At 41.7% G+C, this 17,294-nt stretch overlaps 13 non-coding genes across 13 annotated transcripts; 4 read left to right on the forward strand and 9 right to left on the reverse strand.

Moving 5' to 3' along the window:
- Positions 1–47: 47 nt before the first annotated feature.
- On the reverse strand, positions 48–129 carry TRNAS-UGA (transfer RNA serine (anticodon UGA)). Its single transcript has one exon. It is a non-coding gene; the product is annotated as a tRNA-Ser (tRNA).
- A 1,422-nt stretch (positions 130–1,551) lies between these two features.
- TRNAT-AGU (transfer RNA threonine (anticodon AGU)) lies at positions 1,552–1,625 on the forward strand. The gene has a single exon. It is a non-coding gene; the product is annotated as a tRNA-Thr (tRNA).
- Positions 1,626–2,176: 551 nt separating this feature from the next.
- On the reverse strand, positions 2,177–2,258 carry TRNAS-UGA (transfer RNA serine (anticodon UGA)). The gene has a single exon. It is a non-coding gene; the product is annotated as a tRNA-Ser (tRNA).
- A 2,047-nt stretch (positions 2,259–4,305) lies between these two features.
- On the reverse strand, positions 4,306–4,387 carry TRNAS-UGA (transfer RNA serine (anticodon UGA)). The gene has a single exon. It is a non-coding gene; the product is annotated as a tRNA-Ser (tRNA).
- A 1,423-nt stretch (positions 4,388–5,810) lies between these two features.
- Positions 5,811–5,884, forward strand: TRNAT-AGU (transfer RNA threonine (anticodon AGU)). The gene has a single exon. It is a non-coding gene; the product is annotated as a tRNA-Thr (tRNA).
- A 551-nt stretch (positions 5,885–6,435) lies between these two features.
- On the reverse strand, positions 6,436–6,517 carry TRNAS-UGA (transfer RNA serine (anticodon UGA)). The gene has a single exon. It is a non-coding gene; the product is annotated as a tRNA-Ser (tRNA).
- A 2,047-nt stretch (positions 6,518–8,564) lies between these two features.
- Positions 8,565–8,646, reverse strand: TRNAS-UGA (transfer RNA serine (anticodon UGA)). Its single transcript has one exon. It is a non-coding gene; the product is annotated as a tRNA-Ser (tRNA).
- Positions 8,647–10,069: 1,423 nt separating this feature from the next.
- Positions 10,070–10,143, forward strand: TRNAT-AGU (transfer RNA threonine (anticodon AGU)). The gene has a single exon. It is a non-coding gene; the product is annotated as a tRNA-Thr (tRNA).
- A 551-nt stretch (positions 10,144–10,694) lies between these two features.
- On the reverse strand, positions 10,695–10,776 carry TRNAS-UGA (transfer RNA serine (anticodon UGA)). Its single transcript has one exon. It is a non-coding gene; the product is annotated as a tRNA-Ser (tRNA).
- Positions 10,777–12,824: 2,048 nt separating this feature from the next.
- TRNAS-UGA (transfer RNA serine (anticodon UGA)) lies at positions 12,825–12,906 on the reverse strand. Its single transcript has one exon. It is a non-coding gene; the product is annotated as a tRNA-Ser (tRNA).
- A 1,423-nt stretch (positions 12,907–14,329) lies between these two features.
- Positions 14,330–14,403, forward strand: TRNAT-AGU (transfer RNA threonine (anticodon AGU)). Its single transcript has one exon. It is a non-coding gene; the product is annotated as a tRNA-Thr (tRNA).
- Positions 14,404–14,954: 551 nt separating this feature from the next.
- TRNAS-UGA (transfer RNA serine (anticodon UGA)) lies at positions 14,955–15,036 on the reverse strand. Its single transcript has one exon. It is a non-coding gene; the product is annotated as a tRNA-Ser (tRNA).
- A 2,049-nt stretch (positions 15,037–17,085) lies between these two features.
- On the reverse strand, positions 17,086–17,167 carry TRNAS-UGA (transfer RNA serine (anticodon UGA)). The gene has a single exon. It is a non-coding gene; the product is annotated as a tRNA-Ser (tRNA).
- Between the last annotated feature and the right edge of the window lie 127 nt (positions 17,168–17,294).

Genomic DNA, 17,294 nt, shown 5'->3' on the forward strand with positions numbered 1-17,294 from the left:
ATAATTAGTTTCCACGTCAAAATGTAATGTCATAATAAAAAGGAAAGCGTAGTCGGCAGGATTCGAACCTGCGCGGGGAGACCCCAATGGATTTCAAGTCCATCGCCTTAACCACTCGGCCACGACTACACCTTTCAAGATGTGCACTCACTCATAAATAAGCTGTAATGTGGTCTATAGTATGGGTAAAAGATGTTAGTTAATGAAGGGAAGGCGCAGACAATATTGAGCACATAATCTTCTTTATAAGGTTATAAACTGTGTTCTCTGGGAATCACAGAAGAAGGCGCAGCAAGGGTCCAGTTCTATGAAAGTGAAGGGAGGGGCAGGTATGAGAGATTGGGTAAGGAGTACAGAGAAAAAGGTACAGGAAGTGAAGGGTTAAGGATTGAGAGCCCAGTCAGTGACAGTGTGTGGTATGGATTAAGCTCGGGTGTGAGATGAACCTGCATAGCATTGAGCATGCGAGTGCTACCAAGCCGAGACCAGTACCTTTCTGGATGAGTGTGGCAGACGGGAGGGTCTGCGGATGATTCTTGCCTTCAATCCATCTTTTCTGGGGAGTGATGGTCGTGCAGCTCTTGTTATTGAAGCACGTTCAGTGCAGCTCATTAAATACTATCTGTGTTCTTTGGTGATGCGCCCCGGTGTGTGCGAATTGGTGCAGGATTACTGGAGCGCTTCAATGTCTTGGCCTGAAACTATGATGGGTCAGCAATGGCCTGTCTGTCTGTCTATTCAATGTCTCTGTGTACAGTCACTGCCTCTTCAGTTTCAATAGAACTCCTTTAGTATCACATCATGCTTTGGCCGGTTAGGTCAGTTGGTTAGAGCATGGTGCTAGTAACACCAAGGCTGTGAGTTCGATCTCCGTACGGGCAACACCTTTTCCATAAAGTAGAAAAGAAATCCATTAAAAAACAAGGCTATAAAAACACCATATAGGGTTGCTGTTTATTCTGGTAATTTACTGAGCTCTGGTGGCTGATGTTTGGACCAGGACCAGGGTGAGTATTGCTATAGCCATGTAAAGGGCACTGCGGGCTATCAGCCCTCCTTGCTGTGATACCCGCCTCTGCCAAGTTTTCTTGGGTCTCTCAAAGTGCACTTTGTGAAGCGCTGTTTGAACATGGACGCGTCACTTAGGTGACACTTTCTCTCCGTGAGTTGCGGTTCCTCTGCTTCTTGGTGGGATGTCCAGAGGCCACGAGAGGTGAAGGAAAGAGCACATGGGTAATGTAGGCATCAGGAATGATCTTGTGTATATTGGTGACCTTTAAATAATTGTAATCTGGTTTAGTTTAACGAATGCATTGAGCCCCTGGCCCATCAGTGTAAAACTTTAGAAAATAAATACAGATACGTACGTATAATGATATTAGTTTTTCATGACCCTCTTTGTAATATTTCCATCTTAATATCAGATTTTTCTTCTCCATTTTCTTTTCGGTAGCCGCTGAAAAATATCAAATCTTTCAAGACAGAAAAATATGCAGGGCCTCACAGTGACACCAGGACAGAAGGTACAGTGGTGAGTCGTGAAACAGAGTAGGTGCTGTGGCTTAGTTGGTTAAAGCGCCTGTCTAGTAAACAGGAGATCCTGAGTTCAAATCTCAGCAGTACCTTTTGTTTTACACAACCTCATAGAAGAGGTACTGTTAGATAATAGACTCATTCTTTGTAAACCCAGTTGGTCCTATTATATTTAGGGCTCCCGGTTTTATGGTGTTTATTTTTTTGACATTTCCATCTGTATTTATCCATATTTAATTTGTTGTCAACTTTATCTGTATTCATCCATATTTATTATGGGTTTTGTGAGAAAAATAAAGCTGAAACTGGTATATTTCCATATTTATTTAACCAATAAATATGCAGCCATGCTTTAATGTCTGCCAGGTGTTAGTGATATGAACAAATGCAGAAGATAAATCAATTCACTTATAAGAGAGTATGCGCATTTCAGTATCAGTTTGGTTTTGTGAAGTGAAAAGATGTTTTTAAGCTGCACTGCCATCAAAGTACAACATGGGAAGCAGTAATGCAAGCTTCAAACAACAGGTGCAGCACACTTGGCACAAGAGTAGCAAAGACACAATTATGCGGATATGCAGATGTTTACGAACCACATAATTAGTTTCCACGTCAAAATGTAATGACATAATAAAAAGGAAAGCATAGTCGGCAGGATTCGAACCTGCACGGGGAGACCCCAATGGATTTCAAGCCCATCGCCTTAACCACTCGGCCACGACTACACCTTTAAAGATGTGCACTCACTCATAAATAAGCTGTAATGTGGTCTATAGTATGGGTAAAAGATGTTAGTTAATGAAGGGAAGGCGCAGAAAATATTGAGCACATAATCTTCTTTATAAGGTTATAAACTGTGTTCTCTGGAGAATCACAGAAGAAAGCACAGCAAGGGTCCAGTTCTATGAAAGTGAAGGGAGGGGCAGGTATTAGAGATTGGGTAAGGAGTACAGAGAAAAAGGTACAGGAAGTGAAGGGTTAAGGATTGAGAGCCCAGTGAGTGACAGTGTGTGGTATGGATTAAGCTCGGGTGTGAGATGAACCTGCATAGCATTGAGCATGCGAGTGCTACCAAGCCGAGACCAGTACCTTTCTGGATGAGTGTGGCAGATGGGAGGGTCTGCGAATGATTCTTGCCTTCAATCCATCTTTTCTGGGGAGTGATGGTCGTGCAGCTCTTGTTATTGAAGCACGTTCAGTGCAGCTCATTAAATACTATCTGTGTTCTTTGGTGATGCTCCCCGGTGTGTGCGAATTGGTGCAGGATTATTGGAGCGCTTCAATGTCTTGGCCTGAAACTATGATGGGTCAGCAATGGCCTGTCTGTCTGTCTATTCAATGTCTCTGTGTACAGTCACTGCCTCTTCAGTTTCAATAGAACTCCTTTAGTATCACGTTATGCTTTGGCCGGTTAGGTCAGTTGGTTAGAGCATGGTGCTAGTAACACCAAGGCTGTGAGTTCGATCTCCGTACGGGCAACACCTTTTCCATAAAGTAGAAAAGAAATCCATTAAAAAACAAGGCTATAAAAACACTATACAGGATTGTTGTTTATTCTGGTAATTTACTGAGCTCTGGTGGCTGATGTTTGGACCAGGACCAGGGTGAGTATTGCTATAGCCATGTAAAGGGCACTGCGGCTATCAGCCCTCCTTGCTGTGAAACCCGCCTCTGCCAAGTTTTCTTGGGTCTCTCAAAGTGCACTTTGTGAAGCGCTGTTTGAACATGGACGTGTCACTGAGGTGACACTTTCTCTCCGTGAGTTGCGGTTCCTCTGCTTCTTGGTGGGATGTCCAGAGGTCACGAGAGGTGAAGGAAAGAGCACATGGGTAATGTAGGCATCAGGAATGATCTTTTGTATATTGGTGACCTTTAAATAATTGTAATCTGGTTTAGTTTAACGAATGCATTGAGCCCCTGGCCCATCAGTGTAAAACTTTAGAAAATAAATACAGATACGTACGTATAATGATATTAGTTTTTCATGACCCTCTTTGTAATATTTCCATCTTAATATCAGATTTTTCTTCTCCATTTTCTTTTCGGTAGCAGCTGAAAAATATCAAATCTTTCAAGACAGAAAAATATGCAGGGCCTCACAGTGACACCAGGACAGAAGGTACAGTGGTGAGTCATGAAACAGAGTAGGTGCTGTGGCTTAGTTGGTTAATGCACCTGTCTAGTAAACAGGAGATCCTGAGTTCAAATCTCAGCAGTACCTTTTGTTTTACACAACCTCGTAGAAGAGGTACTGTTAGATAATAGACTCATTCTTTGTAAACCCAGTTGGTCCTATTATATTTAGGGCTCCCGGTTTTATGGTGTTTATTTTTTTGACATTTCCGTCTGTATTTATCCATATTTAATTTGTTGTCAACTTTATCTGTATTCATCCATATTTATTTTGGGTTTTGTGAGAAAAATAAAGCTGAAACTGGTATATTTCCATATTTATTTAACCAATAAATATGCAGCCATGCTTTAATGTCTGCCAGGTGTTAGTGATATGAACAAATGCAGAAGATAAATCAATTCACTTATAAGAGAGTATGCGCATTTCAGTATCAGTTTGGTTTTGTGAAGTGAAAAGATGTTTTTAAGCTGCACTGCCATCAAAGTACAACATGGGAAGCAGTAATGCAAGCTTCAAACAACAGGTGCAGCACACTTGGCACAAGAGTAGCAAAGACACAATTATGCGGATATGCAGATGTTTACGAACCACATAATTAGTTTCCACGTCAAAATGTAATGACATAATAAGAAGGAAAGCGTAGTCGGCAGGATTCGAACCTGCGCGGGGAGACCCCAATGGATTTCAAGTCCATCGCCTTAACCACTCGGCCACGACTACACCTTTCAAGATGTGCACTCACTCATAAATAAGCTGTAATGTGGTCTATAGTATGGGTAAAAGATGTTAGTTAATGAAGGGAAGGCGCAGACAATATTGAGCACATAATCTTCTTTATAAGGTTATAAACTGTGTTCTCTGGAGAATCACAGAAGAAGGCGCAGCAAGGGTCCAGTTCTATGAAAGTGAAGGGAGGGGCAGGTATGAGAGATTGGGTAAGGAGTACAGAGAAAAAGGTACAGGAAGTGAAGGGTTAAGGATTGAGAGCCCAGTGAGTGACAGTGTGTGGTATGGATTAAGCTCGGGTGTGAGATGAACCTGCATAGCATTGAGCATGCAAGTGCTACCAAGCCGAGACCAGTACCTTTCTGGATGAGTGTGGCAGATGGGAGGGTCTGCGGATGATTCTTGCCTTCAATCCATCTTTTCTGGGGAGTGATGGTCGTGCAGCTCTTGTTATTGAAGCACGTTCAGTGCAGCTCATTAAATACTATCTGTGTTCTTTGGTGATGCTCCCCGGTGTGTGCGAATTGGTGCAGGGTTATTGGAGCGCTTCAAAGTCTTGGCCTGAAACTATGATGGGTCAGCAATGGCCTGTCTGTCTGTCTATTCAATGTCTCTGTGTACAGTCACTGCCTCTTCAGTTTCAATAGAACTCCTTTAGTATCACATTATGCTTTGGCCGGTTAGGTCAGTTGGTTAGAGCATGGTGCTAGTAACACCAAGGCTGTGAGTTCGATCTCCGTACGGGCAACACCTTTTCCATAAAGTAGAAAAGAAATCCATTAAAAAACAAGGCTATAAAAACACCATATAGGGTTGTTGTTTATTCTGGTAATTTACTGAGCTCTGGTGGCTGATGTTTGGACCAGGACCAGGGTGAGTATTGCTATAGCCATGTAAAGGGCACTGCGGGCTATCAGCCCTCCTTGCTGTGAAACCCACCTCTGCCAAGTTTTCTTGGGTCTCTCAAAGTGCACTTTGTGAAGCGCTGTTTGAACATGGACGCGTCACTTAGGTGACACTTTCTCTCCGTGAGTTGCGGTTCCTCTGCTTCTTGGTGGGATGTCCAGAGGCCACGAGAGGTGAAGGAAAGAGCACATGGGTAATGTAGGCATCAGGAATGATCTTGTGTATATTGGTGACCTTTAAATAATAGTAATCTGGTTTAGTTTAACAAATGCATTGAGCCCCTGGCCCATCAGTGTAAAACTTTAGAAAATAAATACAGATACGTACGTATAATGATATTAGTTTTTCATGACCCTCTTTGTAATATTTCCATCTTAATATCAGATTTTTCTTCGCCATTTTCTTTTCGGTAGCAGCTGAAAAATATCAAATCTTTCAAGACAGAAAAATATGCAGGGCCTCACAGTGACACCAGGACAGAAGGTACAGTGGTGAGTAGTGAAAAAGAGTAGGTGCTGTGGCTTAGTTGGTTAAAGCGCCTGTCTAGTAAACAGGAGATCCTGAGTTTGAATCTCAGCAGTACCTTTTGTTTTACACAACCTCATAGAAGAGGTACTGTTAGATAATAGACTCATTCTTTGTAAACCCAGTTGGTCCTATTATATTTAGGGCTCCCGGTTTCATGGTGTTTATTTTTTTGACATTTCCGTCTGTATTTATCCATATTTAATTTGTTGTCAACTTTATCTGTATTCATCCATATTTATTATGGGTTTTGTGAGAAAAATAAAGCTGAAACTGGTATATTTCCATATTTATTTAACCAATAAATATGCAGCCATGCTTTAATGTCTGCCAGGTGTTAGTGATATGAACAAATGCAGAAGATAAATCAATTCACTTATATGAGAGTATGCGCATTTCAGTATCAGTTTGGTTTTGTGAAGTGAAAAGATGTTTTTAAGCTGCACTGCCATCAAAGTACAACATGGGAAGCAGTAATGCAAGCTTCAAACAACAGGTGCAGCACACTTGGCACAAGAGTAGCAAAGACACAATTATGCGGATATGCAGATGTTTACGAACCACATAATTAGTTTCCACGTCAAAATGTAATGACATAATAAAAAGGAAAGCATAGTCGGCAGGATTCGAACCTGCACGGGGAGACCCCAATGGATTTCAAGCCCATCGCCTTAACCACTCGGCCACGACTACACCTTTAAAGATGTGCACTCACTCATAAATAAGCTGTAATGTGGTCTATAGTATGGGTAAAAGATGTTAGTTAATGAAGGGAAGGCGCAGAAAATATTGAGCACATAATCTTCTTTATAAGGTTATAAACTGTGTTCTCTGGAGAATCACAGAAGAAAGCACAGCAAGGGTCCAGTTCTATGAAAGTGAAGGGAGGGGCAGGTATTAGAGATTGGGTAAGGAGTACAGAGAAAAAGGTACAGGAAGTGAAGGGTTAAGGATTGAGAGCCCAGTGAGTGACAGTGTGTGGTATGGATTAAGCTCGGGTGTGAGATGAACCTGCATAGCATTGAGCATGCGAGTGCTACCAAGCCGAGACCAGTACCTTTCTGGATGAGTGTGGCAGATGGGAGGGTCTGCGAATGATTCTTGCCTTCAATCCATCTTTTCTGGGGAGTGATGGTCGTGCAGCTCTTGTTATTGAAGCACGTTCAGTGCAGCTCATTAAATACTATCTGTGTTCTTTGGTGATGCTCCCCGGTGTGTGCGAATTGGTGCAGGATTATTGGAGCGCTTCAATGTCTTGGCCTGAAACTATGATGGGTCAGCAATGGCCTGTCTGTCTGTCTATTCAATGTCTCTGTGTACAGTCACTGCCTCTTCAGTTTCAATAGAACTCCTTTAGTATCACGTTATGCTTTGGCCGGTTAGGTCAGTTGGTTAGAGCATGGTGCTAGTAACACCAAGGCTGTGAGTTCGATCTCCGTACGGGCAACACCTTTTCCATAAAGTAGAAAAGAAATCCATTAAAAAACAAGGCTATAAAAACACTATACAGGATTGTTGTTTATTCTGGTAATTTACTGAGCTCTGGTGGCTGATGTTTGGACCAGGACCAGGGTGAGTATTGCTATAGCCATGTAAAGGGCACTGCGGCTATCAGCCCTCCTTGCTGTGAAACCCGCCTCTGCCAAGTTTTCTTGGGTCTCTCAAAGTGCACTTTGTGAAGCGCTGTTTGAACATGGACGTGTCACTGAGGTGACACTTTCTCTCCGTGAGTTGCGGTTCCTCTGCTTCTTGGTGGGATGTCCAGAGGTCACGAGAGGTGAAGGAAAGAGCACATGGGTAATGTAGGCATCAGGAATGATCTTTTGTATATTGGTGACCTTTAAATAATTGTAATCTGGTTTAGTTTAACGAATGCATTGAGCCCCTGGCCCATCAGTGTAAAACTTTAGAAAATAAATACAGATACGTACGTATAATGATATTAGTTTTTCATGACCCTCTTTGTAATATTTCCATCTTAATATCAGATTTTTCTTCTCCATTTTCTTTTCGGTAGCAGCTGAAAAATATCAAATCTTTCAAGACAGAAAAATATGCAGGGCCTCACAGTGACACCAGGACAGAAGGTACAGTGGTGAGTCATGAAACAGAGTAGGTGCTGTGGCTTAGTTGGTTAATGCACCTGTCTAGTAAACAGGAGATCCTGAGTTCAAATCTCAGCAGTACCTTTTGTTTTACACAACCTCGTAGAAGAGGTACTGTTAGATAATAGACTCATTCTTTGTAAACCCAGTTGGTCCTATTATATTTAGGGCTCCCGGTTTTATGGTGTTTATTTTTTTGACATTTCCGTCTGTATTTATCCATATTTAATTTGTTGTCAACTTTATCTGTATTCATCCATATTTATTTTGGGTTTTGTGAGAAAAATAAAGCTGAAACTGGTATATTTCCATATTTATTTAACCAATAAATATGCAGCCATGCTTTAATGTCTGCCAGGTGTTAGTGATATGAACAAATGCAGAAGATAAATCAATTCACTTATAAGAGAGTATGCGCATTTCAGTATCAGTTTGGTTTTGTGAAGTGAAAAGATGTTTTTAAGCTGCACTGCCATCAAAGTACAACATGGGAAGCAGTAATGCAAGCTTCAAACAACAGGTGCAGCACACTTGGCACAAGAGTAGCAAAGACACAATTATGCGGATATGCAGATGTTTACGAACCACATAATTAGTTTCCACGTCAAAATGTAATGACATAATAAGAAGGAAAGCGTAGTCGGCAGGATTCGAACCTGCGCGGGGAGACCCCAATGGATTTCAAGTCCATCGCCTTAACCACTCGGCCACGACTACACCTTTCAAGATGTGCACTCACTCATAAATAAGCTGTAATGTGGTCTATAGTATGGGTAAAAGATGTTAGTTAATGAAGGGAAGGCGCAGACAATATTGAGCACATAATCTTCTTTATAAGGTTATAAACTGTGTTCTCTGGAGAATCACAGAAGAAGGCGCAGCAAGGGTCCAGTTCTATGAAAGTGAAGGGAGGGGCAGGTATGAGAGATTGGGTAAGGAGTACAGAGAAAAAGGTACAGGAAGTGAAGGGTTAAGGATTGAGAGCCCAGTGAGTGACAGTGTGTGGTATGGATTAAGCTCGGGTGTGAGATGAACCTGCATAGCATTGAGCATGCGAGTGCTACCAAGCCGAGACCAGTACCTTTCTGGATGAGTGTGGCAGATGGGAGGGTCTGCGGATGATTCTTGCCTTCAATCCATCTTTTCTGGGGAGTGATGGTCGTGCAGCTCTTGTTATTGAAGCACGTTCAGTGCAGCTCATTAAATACTATCTGTGTTCTTTGGTGATGCTCCCCGGTGTGTGCGAATTGGTGCAGGGTTATTGGAGCGCTTCAAAGTCTTGGCCTGAAACTATGATGGGTCAGCAATGGCCTGTCTGTCTGTCTATTCAATGTCTCTGTGTACAGTCACTGCCTCTTCAGTTTCAATAGAACTCCTTTAGTATCACATTATGCTTTGGCCGGTTAGGTCAGTTGGTTAGAGCATGGTGCTAGTAACACCAAGGCTGTGAGTTCGATCTCCGTACGGGCAACACCTTTTCCATAAAGTAGAAAAGAAATCCATTAAAAAACAAGGCTATAAAAACACCATATAGGGTTGTTGTTTATTCTGGTAATTTACTGAGCTCTGGTGGCTGATGTTTGGACCAGGACCAGGGTGAGTATTGCTATAGCCATGTAAAGGGCACTGCGGGCTATCAGCCCTCCTTGCTGTGAAACCCACCTCTGCCAAGTTTTCTTGGGTCTCTCAAAGTGCACTTTGTGAAGCGCTGTTTGAACATGGACGCGTCACTTAGGTGACACTTTCTCTCCGTGAGTTGCGGTTCCTCTGCTTCTTGGTGGGATGTCCAGAGGCCACGAGAGGTGAAGGAAAGAGCACATGGGTAATGTAGGCATCAGGAATGATCTTGTGTATATTGGTGACCTTTAAATAATAGTAATCTGGTTTAGTTTAACAAATGCATTGAGCCCCTGGCCCATCAGTGTAAAACTTTAGAAAATAAATACAGATACGTACGTATAATGATATTAGTTTTTCATGACCCTCTTTGTAATATTTCCATCTTAATATCAGATTTTTCTTCGCCATTTTCTTTTCGGTAGCAGCTGAAAAATATCAAATCTTTCAAGACAGAAAAATATGCAGGGCCTCACAGTGACACCAGGACAGAAGGTACAGTGGTGAGTAGTGAAAAAGAGTAGGTGCTGTGGCTTAGTTGGTTAAAGCGCCTGTCTAGTAAACAGGAGATCCTGAGTTTGAATCTCAGCAGTACCTTTTGTTTTACACAACCTCATAGAAGAGGTACTGTTAGATAATAGACTCATTCTTTGTAAACCCAGTTGGTCCTATTATATTTAGGGCTCCCGGTTTCATGGTGTTTATTTTTTTGACATTTCCGTCTGTATTTATCCATATTTAATTTGTTGTCAACTTTATCTGTATTCATCCATATTTATTATGGGTTTTGTGAGAAAAATAAAGCTGAAACTGGTATATTTCCATATTTATTTAACCAATAAATATGCAGCCATGCTTTAATGTCTGCCAGGTGTTAGTGATATGAACAAATGCAGAAGATAAATCAATTCACTTATATGAGAGTATGCGCATTTCAGTATCAGTTTGGTTTTGTGAAGTGAAAAGATGTTTTTAAGCTGCACTGCCATCAAAGTACAACATGGGAAGCAGTAATGCAAGCTTCAAACAACAGGTGCAGCACACTTGGCACAAGAGTAGCAAAGACACAATTATGCGGATATGCAGATGTTTACGAACCACATAATTAGTTTCCACGTCAAAATGTAATGACATAATAAAAATGAAAGCGTAGTCGGCAGGATTCGAACCTGCGCGGGGAGACCCCAATGGATTTCAAGTCCATCGCCTTAACCACTCGGCCACGACTACACCTTTCAAGATGTGCACTCACTCATAAATAAGCTGTAATGTGGTCTATAGTATGAGTAAAAGATGTTAGTTAATGAAGGGAAGGCGCAGACAATATTGAGCACATAATCTTCTTTATAAGGTTATAAACTGTGTTCTCTGGAGAATCACAGAAGAAGGCGCAGCAAGGGTCCAGTTCTATGAAAGTGAAGGGAGGGGCAGGTATGAGAGATTGGGTAAGGAGTACAGAGAAAAAGGTACAGGAAGTGAAGGGTTAAGGATTGAGAGCCCAGTGAGTGACAGTGTGTGGTATGGATTAAGCTCGGGTGTGAGATGAACCTGCATAGCATTGAGCATGCGAGTGCTACCAAGCCGAGACCAGTACCTTTCTGGATGAGTGTGGCAGATGGGAGGGTCTGGGATGATTCTTGCCTTCAATCCATCTTTTCTGGGGAGTGATGGTCGTGCAGCTCTTGTTATTGAAGCACGTTCAGTGCAGCTCATTAAATACTATCTGTGTTCTTTGGTGATGCTCCCCGGTGTGTGCGAATTGGTGCAGGATTATTGGAGCGCTTCAATGTCTTGGCCTGAAACTATGATGGGTCAGCAATGGCCTGTCTGTCTGTCTATTCAATGTCTCTGTGTACAGTCACTGCCTCTTCAGTTTCAATAGAACTCCTTTAGTATCACATTATGCTTTGGCCGGTTAGGTCAGTTGGTTAGAGCATGGTGCTAGTAATACCAAGGCTGTGAGTTCGATCTCCGTACGGGCAACACCTTTTCCATAAAGTAGAAAAGAAATCCATTAAAAAACAAGGCTATAAAAACACCATATAGGGTTGTTGTTTATTCTGGTAATTTACTGAGCTCTGGTGGCTGATGTTTGAACCAGGACCAGGGTGAGTATTGCTATAGCCATGTAAAGGGCCCTGCGGGCTATCAGCCCTCCTTGCTGTGATACCCGCCTCTGCCAAGTTTTCTTGGGTCTCTCAAAGTGCACTTTGTGAAGCGCTGTTTGAACATGGACGCGTCACTTAGGTGACACTTTCTCTCCGTGAGTTGCGGTTCCTCTGCTTCTTGGTGGGATGTCCAGAGGCCACGAGAGGTGAAGGAAAGAGCACATGGGTAATGTAGGCATCAGGAATGATCTTGTGTATATTGGTGACCTTTAAATAATTGTAATCTGGTTTAGTTTAATGAATGCATTGAGCCCCTGGCCCATCAGTGTAAAACTTTAGAAAATAAATACAGATACGTACGTATAATGATATTAGTTTTTCATGACCCTCTTTGTAATATTTCCATCTTAATATCAGATTTTTCTTCTCCATTTTCTTTTCGGTAGCAGCTGAAAAATATCAAATCTTTCAAGACAGAAAAATATGCAGGGCCTCACAGTGACACCAGGACAGAAGGTACAGTGGTGAGTCGTGAAACAGAGTAGGTGCTGTGGCTTAGTTGGTTAATGCGCCTGTCTAGTAAACAGGAGATCCTGAGTTCGAATCTCAGCAGTACCTTTTGTTTTACACAACCTCATAGAAGAGGTACTGTTAGATAATAGACTCATTCTTTGTAAACCCAGTTGGTCCTATTATATTTAGGGCTCCCGGTTTTATGGTGTTTATTTTTTTGACATTTCCGTCTGTATTTATCCATATTTAATTTGTTGTCAACTTTATCTGTATTCATCCATATTTATTATGGGTTTTGTGAGAAAAATAAAGCTGAAACTGGTATATTTCCATATTTATTTAACTAATAAATATGCAGCCATGCTTTAATGTCTGCCAGGTGTTAGTGATATGAACAAATGCAGAAGATAAATCAATTCACTTATATGGGAGTATGCGCATTTCAGTATCAGTTTAGTTTTTATGAAGTGAAAAGATGTTTTTAAGCTGCACTGCCATCAAAGTACAACATGGGAAACAGTAATGCAAGCTTCAAACAACAGGTGCAGTACACTTAGCACAAGAGTAGCAAAGACACAATTATGCGGATATGCAGATGTTTACGAACCACATAATTAGTTTCCACGTCAAAATGTAATGACATAATAAAAAGGAAAGCGTAGTCGGCAGGATTCGAACCTGCGCGGGGAGACCCCAATGGATTTCAAGTCCATCGCCTTAACCACTCGGCCACGACTACACCTTTCAAGATGTGCACTCACTCATAAATAAGCTGTAATGTGGTCTATAGTATGGGTAAAAGATGTTAGTTAATGAAGGGAAGGCGCAGACAATATTGAGCACATAATCTTCTTTATAAGGTTATAAACTGTGTTCTCTGGAGAATCACAGAAGAAGGCGCAGCAAGGGTCCAGTTCTATGAAAGTGAAGGGAGGGGCAGGTATGAGAGATTGGGTAAGGAGTACAGAGAAAAAGGTACAGGAAGTGAAGGGTTAAGGATTGAGAGCCCAGTGAGTGACAGTGTGTGGTATGGATTAAGCTCGGGTGTGAGATGAACCTGCATAGCATTGAGCATGCGAGTGCTACCAAGCCGAGACCAGTACCTTTCTGGATGAGTGTGGCAGATGGGAGGGTCTGCGGATGATTCTTGCCTTCAATCCATCTTTTCTGGGGAGTGATGGTCGTGCAGCTCTTGTTATTGAAGCACGTTCAGTGCAGCTCATTAAATACTATCTGTGTTCTTTGGTGATGCTCCCCGGTGTGTGCGAATTGGTGCAGGATTATTGGAGCGGTTCAATGTCTTGGCCTGAAACTATGATGGGTCAGCAATGGCCTGTCTGTCTGTCTATTCAATGTCTCTGTGTACAGTCACTGCCTCTTCAGTTTCAATAGAACTCCTTTATTATCACATTATGCTTTGGCCGGTTAGGTCAGTTGGTTAGAGCATGGTGCTTGTAACACTAAGGCTGTGAGTTCGATCTCCGTACGGGCAACACCTTTTCCATAAAGTAGAAAAGAAATCCATTAAAAAACAAGGCTATAAAAACACCATATAGGGTTGTTGTTTATTCTGGTAATTTACTGAGCTCTGGCGGCTGATGTTTGGACCAGGACCAGGGTGACTATTGCTATAGCCATGTAAAGGGCACTGCGGGCTATCAGCCCTCCTTGCTGTGATACCCGCCTCTGCCAAGTTTTCTTGGGTCTCTCAAAGTGCACTTTGTGAAGCGCTGTTTGAACATGGACGCGTCACTGAGGTGACACTTTCTCACCGTGAGTTGCGGTTCCTCTGCTTCTTGGTGGGATGTCCAGAGGTCACGAGAGGTGAAGGAAAGAGCACATGGGTAATGTAGGCATCAGGAATGATCTTGTGTATATTGGTGACCTTTAAATAATTGTAATCTGGTTTAATTTAACGAATGCATTGAGCCCCTGGCCCATCAGTGTAAAACTTTAGAAAATAAATACAGATACGTACGTATAATGATATTAGTTTTTCATGACCCTCTTTGTAATATTTCCATCTTAATATCAGATTTTTCTTCTCCATTTTCTTTTCGGTAGCAGCTGAAAAATATCAAATCTTTCAAGACAGAAAAATATGCAGGGCCTCACAGTGACACCAGGACAGAAGGTACAGTGGTGAGTCGTGAAACAGAGTAGGTGCTGTGGCTTAGTTGGTTAAAGCGCCTGTCTAGTAAACAGGAGATTCTGAGTTCGAATCTCAGCAGGACCTTTTGTTTTACACAACCTCATAGAAGAGGTACTGTTAGATAATAGACTCATTCTTTTTAAACCCAGTTGGTCCTATTATATTTAGGGCTCCCGGTTTTATGGTGCTTATTTTTTTGACATTTCCATCTGTATTTATCCATATTTAATTTGTTGTCAACTTTATCTGTATTCATCCATATTTATTATGGGTTTTGTGAGAAAAATAAAGCTGAAACTGGTATATTTCCATATTTATTTAACCAATAAATATGCAGCCATGCTTTAATGTCTGCCAGGTGTTAGTGATATGAACAAATGCAGAAGATAAATCAATTCACTTATAAGAGAGTATGCGCATATCAGTATCAGTTTGGTTTTGTGAAGTGAAAAGATGTTTTTAAGCTGCACTGCCATCAAAGTACAACATGGGAAGCAGTAATGCAAGCTTCAAACAACAGGTGCAGCACACTTGGCACAAGAGTAGCAAAGACACAATTATGCGGATATGCAGATGTTTACGAACCACATAATTAGTTTCCACGTCAAAATGTAATGACATAATAAGAAGGAAAGCGTAGTCGGCAGGATTCAAACCTGCGCGGGGAGACCCAAATGGATTTCAAGTCCATCGCCTTAACCACTCGGCCACGACTACACCTTTCAAGATGTGCACTCACTCATAAATAAGCTGTAATGTGGTCTATACTATGGGTAAAAGATGTTAGTTAATGAAGCGAAGGCGCAGACAATATTGAGCACATAATCTTCTTTATAAGGTTATAAACTGTGTTCTCTGGAGAATCACAGAAGAAGGCGCAGCAAGGGTCCAGTTCTATGAAAGTGAAGGGAGGGGCAGGTATGAGAGATTGGGTAAGGAGTACAGAGAAAAAGGTACAGGAAGTGAAGGGTTAAGGATTGAGAGCCCAGTGAGTGACAGTGTGTGGTAAGGATTAAGCTCGGGTGTGAGATGAACCTGCATAGCATTGAGCATGCGAGTGCTACCAAGCCGAGACCAGTACCTTTCTGGATGAGTGTGGCAGATGGGAGGGTCTGCGTATGATTCTTGCCTTCAATCCATCTTTTCTGGGGAGTGATGGTCGTGCAGCTCTTGTTATTGAAGCACGTTCAGTGCAGCTCATTAAATACTATCTGTGTTCTTTGGTGATGCTCCCCGGTGTGTGTGAATTGGTGCAGGGTTATTGGAGCGCTTCAATGTCTTGGCCTGAAACTATGATGGGTCAGCAATGGCCTGTCTGTCTGTCTATTCAATGTCTCTGTGTACAGTCACTGCCTCTTCAGTTTCAATAGAACTCCTTTAGTATCACATTATGCTTTGGCCGGTTAGGTCAGTTGGTTAGAGCATGGTGCTAGTAACACCAAGGCTGTGAGTTCGATCTCCGTACGGGCAACACCTTTTCCATAAAGTAGAAAAGAAATCCATTAAAAAACAAGGCTATAAAAACACCATATAGGGTTGTTGTTTATTCTGGTAATTTACTGAGCTCTGGTGGCTGATGTTTGGACCAGGACCAGGGTGAGTATTGCTATAGCCATGTAAAGGGCACTGCGGGCTATCAGCCCTCCTTGCTGTGAAACCCACCTCTGCCAAGTTTTCTTGGGTCTCTCAAAGAGCACTTTGTGAAGTGCTGTTTGAACATGGACGCGTCACTGAGGTGACACTTTCTCTCCGTGAGTTGCGGTTCCTCTGCTTCTTGGTGGGATGTCCAGAGGTCACGAGAGGTGAAGGAAAGAGCACATGGGTAATGTAGGCATCAGGAATGATCTTGTGTATATTGGTGACCTTTAAATAATTGTAATCTGGTTTAGTTTAATGAATGCATTGAGCCCCTGGCCCATCAGTGTAAAACTTTAGAAAATAAATACAGATACGTACGTATAATGATATTAGTTTTTCATGACCCTCTTTGTAATATTTCCATCTTAATATCAGATTTTTCTTCTCCATTTTCTTTTCGGTAGCAGCTGAAAAATATCAAATCTTTCAAGACAGAAAAATATGCAGGGCCTCACAGTGACACCAGGACAGAAGGTACAGTGGTGAGTCGTGAAACAGAGTAGGTGCTGTGGCTTAGTTGGTTAATGCGCCTGTCTAGTAAACAGGAGATCCTGAGTTCGAATCTCAGCAGTACCTTTTGTTTTACACAACCTCATAGAAGAGGTACTGTTAGATAATAGACTCATTCTTTGTAAACCCAGTTGGTCCTATTATATTTAGGGCTCCCGGTTTTATGGTGTTTATTTTTTTGACATTTCCGTCTGTATTTATCCATATTTAATTTGTTGTCAACTTTATCTGTATTCATCCATATTTATTATGGGTTTTGTGAGAAAAATAAAGCTGAAACTGGTATATTTCCATATTTATTTAACTAATAAATATGCAGCCATGCTTTAATGTCTGCCAGGTGTTAGTGATATGAACAAATGCAGAAGATAAATCAATTCACTTATATGGGAGTATGCGCATTTCAGTATCAGTTTAGTTTTTATGAAGTGAAAAGATGTTTTTAAGCTGCACTGCCATCAAAGTACAACATGGGAAACAGTAATGCAAGCTTCAAACAACAGGTGCAGCACACTTAGCACAAGAGTAGCAAAGACACAATTATGCGGATATGCAGATGTTTACGAACCACATAATTAGTTTCCACGTCAAAATGTAATGACATAATAAAAAGGAAAGCGTAGTCGGCAGGATTCGCACCTGCGCGGGGAGACCCCAATGGATTTCAAGTCCATCGCCTTAACCACTCGGCCACGACTACACCTTTCAAGATGTGCACTCACTCATAAATAAGCTGTAATGTGGTCTATAGTATGGGTAAAAGATGTTAGTTAATGAAGGGAAGGCGCAGACAATATTGAGCACATAATCTTCTTTATAAGGTTATA

Source organism: Triturus cristatus, chromosome 4_2 (genome assembly GCF_964204655.1).
Source record: "Triturus cristatus chromosome 4_2, aTriCri1.1, whole genome shotgun sequence".
Taxonomy (NCBI): domain Eukaryota; kingdom Metazoa; phylum Chordata; class Amphibia; order Caudata; family Salamandridae; genus Triturus; species Triturus cristatus.